Source organism: Vombatus ursinus, unplaced genomic scaffold, assembly GCF_900497805.2.
Source record: "Vombatus ursinus unplaced genomic scaffold, bare-nosed wombat genome assembly UNPS02014821.1, whole genome shotgun sequence".
NCBI classification, from domain to species: Eukaryota; Metazoa; Chordata; class Mammalia; order Diprotodontia; family Vombatidae; genus Vombatus; species Vombatus ursinus.
Window position 1 is genome coordinate 25,806,188 of NW_020954599.1, and position 11,718 is coordinate 25,817,905.

General features: G+C 37.6%; 1 pseudogene; it reads left to right on the forward strand.

Annotated features, from left to right (window-relative positions):
• Positions 1–10,396: 10,396 nt before the first annotated feature.
• LOC114024327 lies at positions 10,397–10,871 on the forward strand (annotated as a pseudogene).
• Positions 10,872–11,718: the final 847 nt, after the last annotated feature.

Genomic DNA, 11,718 nt, shown 5'->3' on the forward strand with positions numbered 1-11,718 from the left:
ATTTCACTGAATTTCCATTTTTCCCCCTGAAGCATTATACTCAGTTCTGCTGGGTAGGTGATTCTTGGTTGTAATCCTATCTCCTTTGCCCTCTAGAATATCATATTTCAAGCTCTCCAGTCCCTTAATGTAGAAACTGCTAAATCTTGTGTTATCCTGATTGTGTTTCCACAATACTTGAATTGTTTCTTTATGGCTGCTTGCAATATTTTCTCCTTGACCTGGGAACTCTGGAATTTGGTTACAATATTCCTAGGAGTTGTCCTTTGGGGATCTCTTTCAGGAGGTGATTAGTGGATTCTTGCCATTTCTATTTTACCCTCAGGGTAAATATCAGGGAAGTTTTCCTTGATAATTTCTTGAAAGATGATGTCTAGGCTCTTTTTCTGATCATGGCTTTCAAATAGTTTAATTATTTTAAAATTATCTCTCCTGGATCTATTTTCCAACTCAGTTGTTTTTCCAATGAGATATTTCACATTGTTTTCTATTTTTTTATTCTTTTGGTTTTGTTTTACAATGTCTTGATTTCTCATAAAGTCACTAGTTTCCATTTGCTCCATTCTAATTTTAAGGAAGTATTTTCTTCAGTAAGTTTTGGACTTCCTTTTCCATTTGGCCAATTCCGCTTTTTAAGACATTCTTCTCCTCATTGGCTTTTTGGATCCCTTTTGCAATTTGGGTTAGGTTGTTTTTTAAGGTGTTATTTTTTTCAGTAATTTTTTGGGTCTCCTTTAGCAAGCTGTTGACTTGTTTTTCATGATTTTCTTGCATCACTCTCATTTCTCTTCCCAGTGTTTCCTCTACTTCTCTTACTTGCTTCTCAAAATCTCTTTTGAGCTCTTCCAAGGCCTAGGACTGATTCATATTTTACTTGGACGCTTTGGATGTAGGAGCTTTGACTTTGTTGTCTTCTTCTGGTTGTATGTTTTGATTTTCTTTGTCACCAAAGAAAGATCCTATGGTCTGACCTTTTTTTTCTTTTGGTGCAGTTTGCTCATGTTCCCAGATAATTACTTGAGTTTTGAACTCTTTGTTAAGAGAGTGGTTTGCTTCCAGTGTGGAGAATGTACTGTCCCAAGCTTTGGGGGTTTTGTGCAGCTGTTTTCAGAAATACTTCTAGGGACCTGTAAATGTTCAGTTCTCCCAAGGTGGTACAATCAAGGGTGAGGGGTTTCCTCCTTTCCTGGCCTATGCTCTGGTCTATACGTGACTACAAGCACTCCTTTCTGCCTCAGAACTGTGAGGAGAATTGTCTCTCCACTGCCACTACAAGCTCCACTACACCAGCATTCCTCCTTGCCCCAGGATTGCCACCTAGAACTGTGACCCAAATCCAAGCACAGGCAAAGCAAGACGATCCTGCCTCAGCACCAGCAAAGAGATCCCTGAAATCCCCCTCTTATCAGTCACTTGACTCCCCCTCAGTCTGTGGACCAGAACCTCAGGAAGCAACCACACCCCCGGCGCTGCGCCGGCACAGGGGCTGGGACCAAGCTTCTCTCTCACCACAATCACAGACTTTTCCTATTGACTTTTTAAAATGTCTTTGGCATTTGTGGGTTGGCATTTGTGGAAACTGCCACAGCTGCCCATAATTCAGTCCTCTGAGGCCTGCTCCAGGTTCACTGAGACCTGGTTTTTGCTTGTGTGCCCATGCTGAACTGCGTTTCTCTCCCAGCCTGGCACAATAGACTTTTCCAATCAATCATCAAGGTTGTCTTGCACTGGAAATTTGTTTCACTCTCTCCTTTTGTGGGTTCTGCTGCTCTAGAATTTGTTTAGAGCCATTTCTTACAGGTATTTGGAAGGCTTTGGGGGAGAGCCCAAGCAAGTCACTGCTTTGGCTCCCAGAAGTCTAGGTAGATTCTTAATGGACAAGTTATCAAAGGGCAGGGACAGGAATTTTACAGCATAAAACAAAACAAAACAAAACAAAACAAAAAGCAAGGAAGGGTTGAGATCTTTTTGAGTGGACAATGGACCAGCACAGATGAGACTGCAGTTTCAATTATGTATCAAATCATTAACTGTAAGTGTGCCTCCTTTTACTGATGCAAACAGTATTAAAATGCCTATCTACAAATGTATATTTCTCTCTCTATCTCTATCTCTTGCTCTGTCTCTGTTGCTCTGTCTCTGTCTTTCTCTATTGGTTGTCCCAAATGTCTTAGTGCAGCTTTAAGCCATTAAGGCTTAAACACTGTATGTGCATGCATACATAAATACACATATGTATACCTATACCTATACAAATGCACAGGCATGTGTGTATATATACATGCATGTATGTGCCTACATACTCATGCATACATACCTATATACACATATGTATATGTGTAGATATGTGTGTATACTTACACATATATCTCAATGCTCTTGTCCCATTAGGGATCTGAAAACCCCTGAGGAGTTGGGGAGACGCTTTTTCTAATGTTATCACATTAAGCCTCCATTTCACTATGTTCCTCCCTCCCATTATCTAGTGCATGTATCAGTGTGTGTGTGTGTGTGTGTGTGTGTGTGTGTGTGTATTCAACTGTGAAATTTGTGACTTAGGGTAGAGCCAGATCATCAATCAGCAAACTATGTCTAAAATGCAACATTTTAATAAAGCTATTTACACTCTAATTTTCAAGTTAGTTTGGAGGAAATTAAAACATTTCTAAAATATACAAACTATGATTGTTTAAAAAAAAGTAATGGTTCTTTTTATGGTAATGGAAATAAATTGAGCCTCTGTTCTGGAAAAAGCAGAAAACAAATCAGCCTCCTTTATTACTCAATTTTGCTAGTGGTTTATAAATTACCTTATGTGCTTTATAGATGATTGAAAAATGAAATCAGTGGCCATTCCTACTCTGGGTGTATGCACCCTGGCACATGCAAGAGCCATGTCATTTTTAAGAGAAGTGAATATTAGGCATAGGTAGGTTATGCAGGACTATTAAGGTAGGCATTCTAACTTTGGGATGATAAAATCATGGAAGGAAAATATTTAAATTCCATCCTCTAAAATATTTAGAGGCTTAGTATAGTAAGAAAAGCACTTAACTAAAAGCCAGGAGAACAGTATTCTACAGCAGTTTTAGTTCTGCCACTGATTAACCATAAGTAAGTTACATAAACTCTCTGTGTCTCAGTTTCCTTAATCAAAAGCATGAAAAGGTTGGATTAGATGAGCTTTAAGTTCCTTTCAATTTCTACATTTCTATAGTACTATTATTTAAAGTTGGCAAGGAAGTGAGAGACAGAGAAGATAAAAGCAAAGTTTTGTACTAAAGTGACATTAAAACTAGGGGTAGGGTATACAAAACTGCAAGTACCTGAAGCATGGGGTGGAGTGGGTAGTGTAATAGATGGGACTTACAGCTGCTTCCCAGGTGTCTACAAATGAAGCACTGTCCCCAAATGCCTATGTGGCTAAGACCTTGAAGCAAACTAAATGACAAACCAAGAATAACAGGTACACATTTTCAGGGCTTGATAAGAGAGGGCATTTGTGTGCTGAATCTCCTTGCTTCATGTCACTGACTCATAGAATCATGGGATTACAGGACCAGAAGGGCCTTTGATACAAATATCTGCTCCTCTAGGCAGGCATCTAGTTAAATCATTCCTAACACTCTCCCGTATTTCATCCTACTTTGACATCGAGAACTCTGCTATGGTAATTCAAACCAATTTTCTCTTGTAGTTTCTTTCCTCAGTGGAAATGAAGACCAGCTAGTCAGAGCTATTTTCAGGCATGTCAAATCAAAGGTTTTGCCCTGGCTAAGCCCAATACTTTAAGAATACCTGAGCTTCTAGTAGATGGGGAATAGCTGAAAGAGGCAGGATGTGTGTGTGTGTGTGTGTGTGTGTGTGTGTGTGTGTGTGTACCATTGTTTGGAAAAATAAGCATTTACATTGTTTTCAAAAACACTTTGATGTATATAATCATCCAAAACAGTAGCCACACAACCCCATCTTTTCTCCTTTCACAAACCTTTCAGACTGCCTTTTAAAAATTCTTTTTGATTTCAACGCCACCTATAATGTTTTTTAACCTAATTTTCCCAGTTTAAAAAAACTTAGAGTGAGGAAAAAAAGGATCTACGTGGTGTGATTTGCAACTAGCTTCTCATATATTTTTATATATTGTTATCATATTACAATATATTGTATATTCTTATATTTCTATATCTATTCTATATTTCACATGGATTTTAATTAATAACTTCTGAATCAAGGGAAAGGGATAGAAGAATAGTCATCACTGATTCTCTTAAATCATTACGTGCATTTTCAGACCTGTATCCTAAGATACAAACTAGTACTTATGCAGACCTACCTCTTATACCCCAGCTCCCCACTCAAGTGGACTTTTTGGCGGTATGAAAGATTCCACTCCTTTCTTGGTCACTAACTAGCAATTTGATCTTGACCAAATCATTTCAATTTTCTGGTGTTAGCTTTAGTCATCTAAGAAGGAAACGTAGCGTGGTAGAAAGAGCACTAGAATTAGAATCAGAGGACCTGGGCTCATACCTCATTTATGATATTTATTATGTATGTAAATTTCAACTTTTTGGGCTTCAGTTTTCCATGTGCAAAATGTAGGGGTTGGACTATATAGCTAATATCCCTTCTAGATCTAAATCCATGATCTCATGAACTCCCTCATCTTTGCATCTGTTAAGAACCTTCTCTGAGATATTTAGTATAGTGGGGTTTGGAGTTGGGGTAGCTTGAGTTTTATTGGAGGTTCTGGACACAGCTTAGTTCTCACCATCTCTCTCTGTCTCTCTCTGTCTCTCTGTCTCTCTCTGTCTCTCTGTCTCTCTCTCTCTGTCTCTCTCTCTCTCTGTCTCTCTGTCTCTGTGTGTGTGTGTCTCTTTCCACCCCCCTCCCTTTCCCTCTCTCTCTCTGTCTCATATAAATGAAATGTTCAGACTCTCATGGTGAAAAGGCCAAGCATAACTAAACAAAGTAAAAAAAAAGTGAGACCTTTTTAGGCATCATTTCACAATCGTAGTCCTCTTCCTCTAAAAAGAAGTGTAAGATGAGGGTGTTCTCATATTTCTCTTTAAGACCAGGCTTGATCATTATAATTTCTCAGTTTCAGTTTTTACTTTTTTTACTCTGGTTATTCTTACCACAGTCATAGTTGTGGTCATTGTATTTAATGATTCATTGGTTCTGTTTACTTAAGTTGGCATTGGTTCATATAAATAAGTCAATCAATCATTCAACAGGTAGACGACCAACAAGCATATATTAAGTGCTTAGTATGTTCTTTGCACTATGCTAAGCTCTGAGAATACAAAGAAAACCAAAAATACAGTCAGTCCCAGCCCTAAAAGAGCTTATATTCCAAGAGAGAGACAACAAGGAAAGTATTATCTATACAAAGTATATGAAAGGCAGTTTTAGAAATAAAGCACTTGTGAAGGCAGAAGAAGAGAGTAATAGAAAGAGGATCTGAGCTGAGTATTAAAAGAGAAGCAAGGAAGTAGGATGAGGAAGGAAAGGATTCAAAGCATGGGGGAATACACAAAAAATGTAGTTAGAATTGGGGATATCATATATAAGAAGGCCATTACAGCTATGGTGTATGTAGTATACGAAGAGGAAAAAAGTGTGAGGAAACTGGGGAGGTCAGAGGGGACCAGGTTGTGAGAGGCTTTAGATGGCAAATAAAGTATTATGTATTTGATCCTGGAAGTAATAGAAAACCACTGGAGGGTTGTTGTTGCTGTTGTTGTTGTTGTTGTTGTCGTTGTTGTTTTTAGCATGGGTTGTGATACAATCAAATCTATACTTTAGAAAACTCACTTTTGCACCTATGTAAAAAATTGGAGTGGGGAGAGACTAGACAGAGAGAACAAGGTTATTGAGCTTATGGTGTTGGTGATTGTGTGAATAGAGATAAGGGAACGTTATTGTGATCATTATACAATTTATGTAGTGCTTTAAAATTAACAAAGCACTTTGTGAATATTATCTCATTTAATTTTCACAACAACCCTGGGGAGGGGTAGGTGCTTTTATTATTTCCATCTTATAGATGAGGAAACCAAAGCAGCAGAGCGCATGTGACTTGGCTAGGATGATATAACTGGTAAGTGTCTGGAGTGATATTTTGAACTCAGGACTTCCTGACTCTAGGTCCAACACTCTGTATGACCTAATGAACATAGAAATGACAAGTCTTGGAAACAGATTGGATAAATAGAGGTGAGTGTCAGTAAGAAGACTAATGTTATATTGAAGTTCATTAGCCTGTGTGATTGGGATAATGGTGGTACAGGAAAGTTGGGGAGAGTGGATAATTTGGTGGGTGGATATCATGAGATTTGTGTTTAATATATTAAATTTGAGATGCTGTGGGATAAGAGAGAATGAGTCTGTTTGTAGGCATCAGTAAAACATTCTGTAAACAGGGGAAGATTGAAGATTAGTGAGAGAATGAGGATCACAGAGAATGCAAACTGATGAAGAAGCTGGAATGGAAAGGGAACTCTTGTCTATGTAGAGGGATTAACCTTGGCAAGGAGAAGGGACTATCTCTTCATGTGAAACAGGGATAAATGAGGAGATGATGAGGTAGAAGAGGAAGGTAGATCTACACATGGCCTCAATTTCTTCAATGAAGTACGAGATAAGATCATGAGATAAGATGTTATAAGGGGCTTGAGGAAGATGAGAATGTTTGGAGCAGATGCTCTGATGACTAAGACCGTGATTTGATTAGGAGAATGTAAAAGGATTACTTTGCAGTTCTTAAGGGAAGAAATCCAGGCTAACTGTAGCCACATGAAAAAAAATGCTATTAGAGAAATGCAAATTAAAGCAATTCTGACATTCTATCTTACACGCTTCAGGGTGATAAAGATAACAAAAAAAGAAAATTATTAATGCTGAAGGAACAGTGGTAAAGACAGACATAACTATGCAGCGTTTGGTGGACTTCTGTATGGGTACAACCATTATGGAAAGTAATTTGGAATTATACACAAAAAGTTACTAAAAAGTGAGTGCCTGGTGGCTCAGCTATACCATTGCTAGGTCTAAACACAAAAGAGACAAGAGAAAGAAAAAAATGGTTCTTTAAATACAAATTAAAAAAAAAAGATTTATAGCAGCTCTTTTTTTGTGGTGACCAAAAAAAAAAAAAACCCCAAAAAACCTGAGGAGATACCCATCAGTTGAGGAATGAATGAATGAACAGGTTATGTGTGTGTGTGTGTGTATGTGTGTTTGGGGTTCCATTGTTCTACGAGGAATTAGAAAATTCAAACATGGAAAGACTTTCAAAGAAACATGGAAAAGCTTCTGTGAACTAATGCAGAACAAGGAGGAGAATTTATAATATAACATAAATATTATGAAAAGGTACAATTTTGAGAACTTTTACCAATTGTTGAAGAATAAAATGAGCAGAACCAAGAGAGCAATTTATACAATAAGAAAAACACTATAAAAAGGAACAACTTTGAAAGCTGTAAGAACCATGATGCATACAACGTCCACTGAAGGTTCCAGAGAAGATTTATGGAAACATGTTATTCATTATAGAGTGGTGATAGATTAAGGGTACAGAATGAGATATACACACATACACGCACACACACACACACACACACACACACACACACATATACACACAGTATATCAACAGTGACCTAATTTGTTTTGACTATGCAAATTATAAGAAATTTCTTTTTTCTTTTTTTTTTTTTTTCCAATGGTATGTGGGGTGAGAGAGACAGAAAATATATTTCTGTTAATAGGTAGGGGGAGCCAAAATGGCAGAGAGAAGCCAGGAAGTTTCCTGAGCTCTCCCCAGTTTTCCTAAGAAACAACATTAAATTAAGCCTATAAATGGATTCTGGAGTGACAGAACCTACAGAAAGATGGGGTGAAACAATTTTCCAGCTTCAGATAACTTATAAGGCCTTCAGGAAAGGTGTATCTCACTTCTGTGAAAGGGAGTCCAGTGTAGATGGTGTCTAGGCAAGCCAGCAGGAGGTTCTTAGCCACAGCATAGATCAGCAATGGAAGCCCCTTAGTCTTGGCTCAGAAGGTCAGTGCATAGCAGTCCATCTGTTAGACTTCCAGTCCCAGGACAGATGGCAAATTGCCAGGCCCAGAACCTAGGCAATAAAAGGCCAACTAGGTCAGGCCACCCCAGTGTATTGAGCAAGCCAGTCCCTAATGCATAAAACCAGTGACCAAGCCCTTGATCCCCAACACAAGAAGCTTGGGATGGTGCCCCCTGTGCTCCAGCAGGAGAGCTCAACTTTAAAAGCCAGGAAATAGGCAAAAAATTAGAAAGAAACAAAAAAAGCACCTTGAAGTACAAAGCTACTATGGTGACAGGGGTGATCAAAACACAAACTCAGAAGAGGAACATGGTCAAAATGCCTACATGTAAAACTTCAAAGAGGAATATGAATCAGTCTCAAGCCCAAAAAAATCTTCTTGGAAGAGCTCAAAAAGGATTTTAAAAGTCAAATAAGAAAGGTAGAAGAAAAATTGGGAAAAGAAATGAGAGGTATGCAAGAGAGAGAGTCAGCAGCTTGGAAAAGGAAGGACAAAAATTGACTGAAGAAAACAATTTCTTAAAAAATACAATTGGCAAAATGGAAAAAAAATCCAATAAAGAAAACACCTCCTTAAAAAATAGAATTGGCCAAATAGAAAAGGAGGTGCAAAAGCTAACTGAAAAAAAATTCCTTAAAAATTAGAATTGGGCAAATGGAAGCTAATGACTCTATGAAACAACAAGTATCAGTCAAACAAAATCAAAAGAATAAAAAAAAAATAGAATAAAATGTAAAATACATCACTGGCAAAACAACTGACCTGGAAAATAGATCCAGGAGAAATAATTTATGAATTATTGGACTACTTGAAGGCCATGATCAAAAAAGAAGCCTGGACAGCATCTTTTAAGAAATTATCAAGGAAAATTGACCTGATATCCTAGAACTAGAAGGTAAAATAGTCATTTAAAGAATACACTGATCACCTCCCAAAAGAGATCCCAAAATGAAAACTCCAAGGAATATTGTAGCCAAATTCCATAATTATCAGGTCAAGGAGAAAATAAGGCTGCAGGAAGCCAGGAAGAAACAATTCAAATATCAAGGAGCCACAGTCAGGAATACACAGGACTCACCAGCTTCTATATTAAAGGATTGGAGACCTTGGAATATGATATTCCAGAAGGTAAAAGAGCTTGAATTACAATCAAGAATCAACTACCCAGCAAAATTGAGCATAATCTTTCAGGGCAAAAGGTGGATATTCAATGAAATAGCAGACTTTCAATTATTCCTGATGAAAAGATCAGAGATGAACAGGAAATTCAATCTTCAAATACAAGACTCAAGAGCAGCATTAAAAGGTAAACAGGAAAGAAAAAAATGTTATTCAATAAGATTAAACTGTTTATATTCTTGTATGGGAAGATGATACTTGTAATTCTTGAGAACTTTTTCTCTATTAGGGCAGATGGAGGGAGTATATGTAGACGGAGGGTATGGGTATGTTGACTTTGATATGATGGTATAAAAAAAATTAAGAGGTAAAAAAGGATTGTACTGGGAACGGAAGAAAAGTGGGAGAAAAAATGAGGTAAATTATATCACATGAAGAGGCACAAAAGACCTACTACAGTAAAGGAAAAGAAAGGAGGAGTGAGCATTGTTTGAACCTTACTCTCATTGGATTTGACTCAAAGAGGAAATAACACACACTCAACTGGGTATAGACATTTATCTTACCCTATGGGGAAGTAGGAGGGGAAAGGGGAAAGAAAAGGAAGGGGGACTGAAGAAGGAAAGGCAAATTGAGGGAGGTTTGGTCAGAGGGAGAGAGTGAAAAGAGAGAGGAAAGTATAATCATAACTGTGAATGTGAAAGGGATGAACTGTCCTATAAAAAAAGAAGCAGAGAGTCGAGTGGATTAAAAACTATAATTCTACAATATGTTGTTTGCAAGAAACACATTTAAAACACACAGAATAAAGGTAAAAGATGGGTACAGAATCTATCATGCTTCAACTGAAATAAAAAATCAGGGGTAGCAATAAGCAAAAATAGATCTAATTAAAAGAAATAAGAAAGGAAGCTACATCTTGCTAAAAGGTACCATAAATAATGAAGTAATATCAATACTAAACATATGTGAACAAAGTGGTATGGAATCCAAATTTTTAGGGAAGTTAAGTGAGTTTCAGGAAGAAATGGACAGTAAAACTATATTAGTGGGGATTCTCCCCCTCCCCACGACCCTTAAGCTTCCTCGCTTCGTCGCCTTGGTACCAGGAAATTGAAATATCTCGTCTGGGGTGGTGGGAAGACGGTGGCTCGGGTGGGACGGACACCAGGGATGGCGGAGCGGGAGGATGGAGCAAGTGTCCGGACTGCTTTCCTGGGCGCTGAGCGGAGTCCTGTGGCTCTTGGGCGGCTCTGAGAGGGGAGCTGCCAGGCAGCTGGAAGAGAAAGCACTAGAAGTTTAAGATCTAATTCAAACCATCCGGGACCCAGAGAAGCCCAATGCTTTAGAAGAACTGGAAGTGGTAACAGAAAGTTGTGTGGAAGTTAAGGAGATAACATGAAGAAGATCATCTGGTTATTATCAGGTTCGCACCCACAGTATCTCATTGCTCTCTGGCTACTCTTATTGGGCTTTGCTTACAAGTAAAACTTCAGAGGTGTTCACCTTTCAAGCATAAGTTGGAGATCTACATTTCTGAAGGAATCCATTCCACAGAAGAAGATATAAATAAACAAATCAAGGACAAGGAGAGAGTAGCAGCTGCGATGGAGAACCCCAACTTACGGGAAGTTGCCAAACAGTGCGTCATTGAGCCTAATTAGCAGCTTTTCTGAAAGCCACCAAATTGTAATCATTTGATACATTTGTTTAACTCTTTGTTAAATAGAATGCCCTTTTGTTTATTACTTGGACAATTTGTACCTCCAATCACTTTTTTAAAAGACCATTTCCCAAGCAAGACTTAATTATAAGGTAGTACCTGTTATATTAATGTATGTCACATTCTCAGGTTTTATCACATTTGGTGATCGTACAGAGGAATATTTTCTAGTTACCGTGGATAAGACACATTACTATTTTTCAGATTTCCATTCTGACACCACACTATTCTGTACTGTACACAGTACAGTATTCCGTACTGTACACAGACAAATCAGGCTTCAATCATTACTCTGTAAAAATAGAAATAAAATGCAGATGATTCTTATAATAAAACTGCCCTATCATTTAAAAAAAAAACTATATTAGTGGGAAAACTCAAACATTCCCTCTCAGAACTACATCAATAAAACCACAAAATAAGAAAGAAATTAAGGAGGTGAATAGAATTTTAGAAAAAGTTAGATATGATAGACATCTGGAGAAAACTGAATGGGGATAGAAAGGAACAGACCATTTTCTCAGCAATATATGGCACCTACACAAAAAAAAATTGATTATGTATTAGGGCATAAAAATCTCACAATCCAATGCAGAAAAGTAAAAATTTTAAATTCATTCTTTTCAGATCATGATGCAATAAAAATTACTTGTAATAAAGGGCCATGAAAATAGAGACTAAAGAATAATTGGAAACTAAATAATCTAATTATAAAGAAGGAGTGGGTCAAAAAAACAAATCACAAAAATAATGACTGATTCCATCAAAGAGAATAACAATAATGAGAC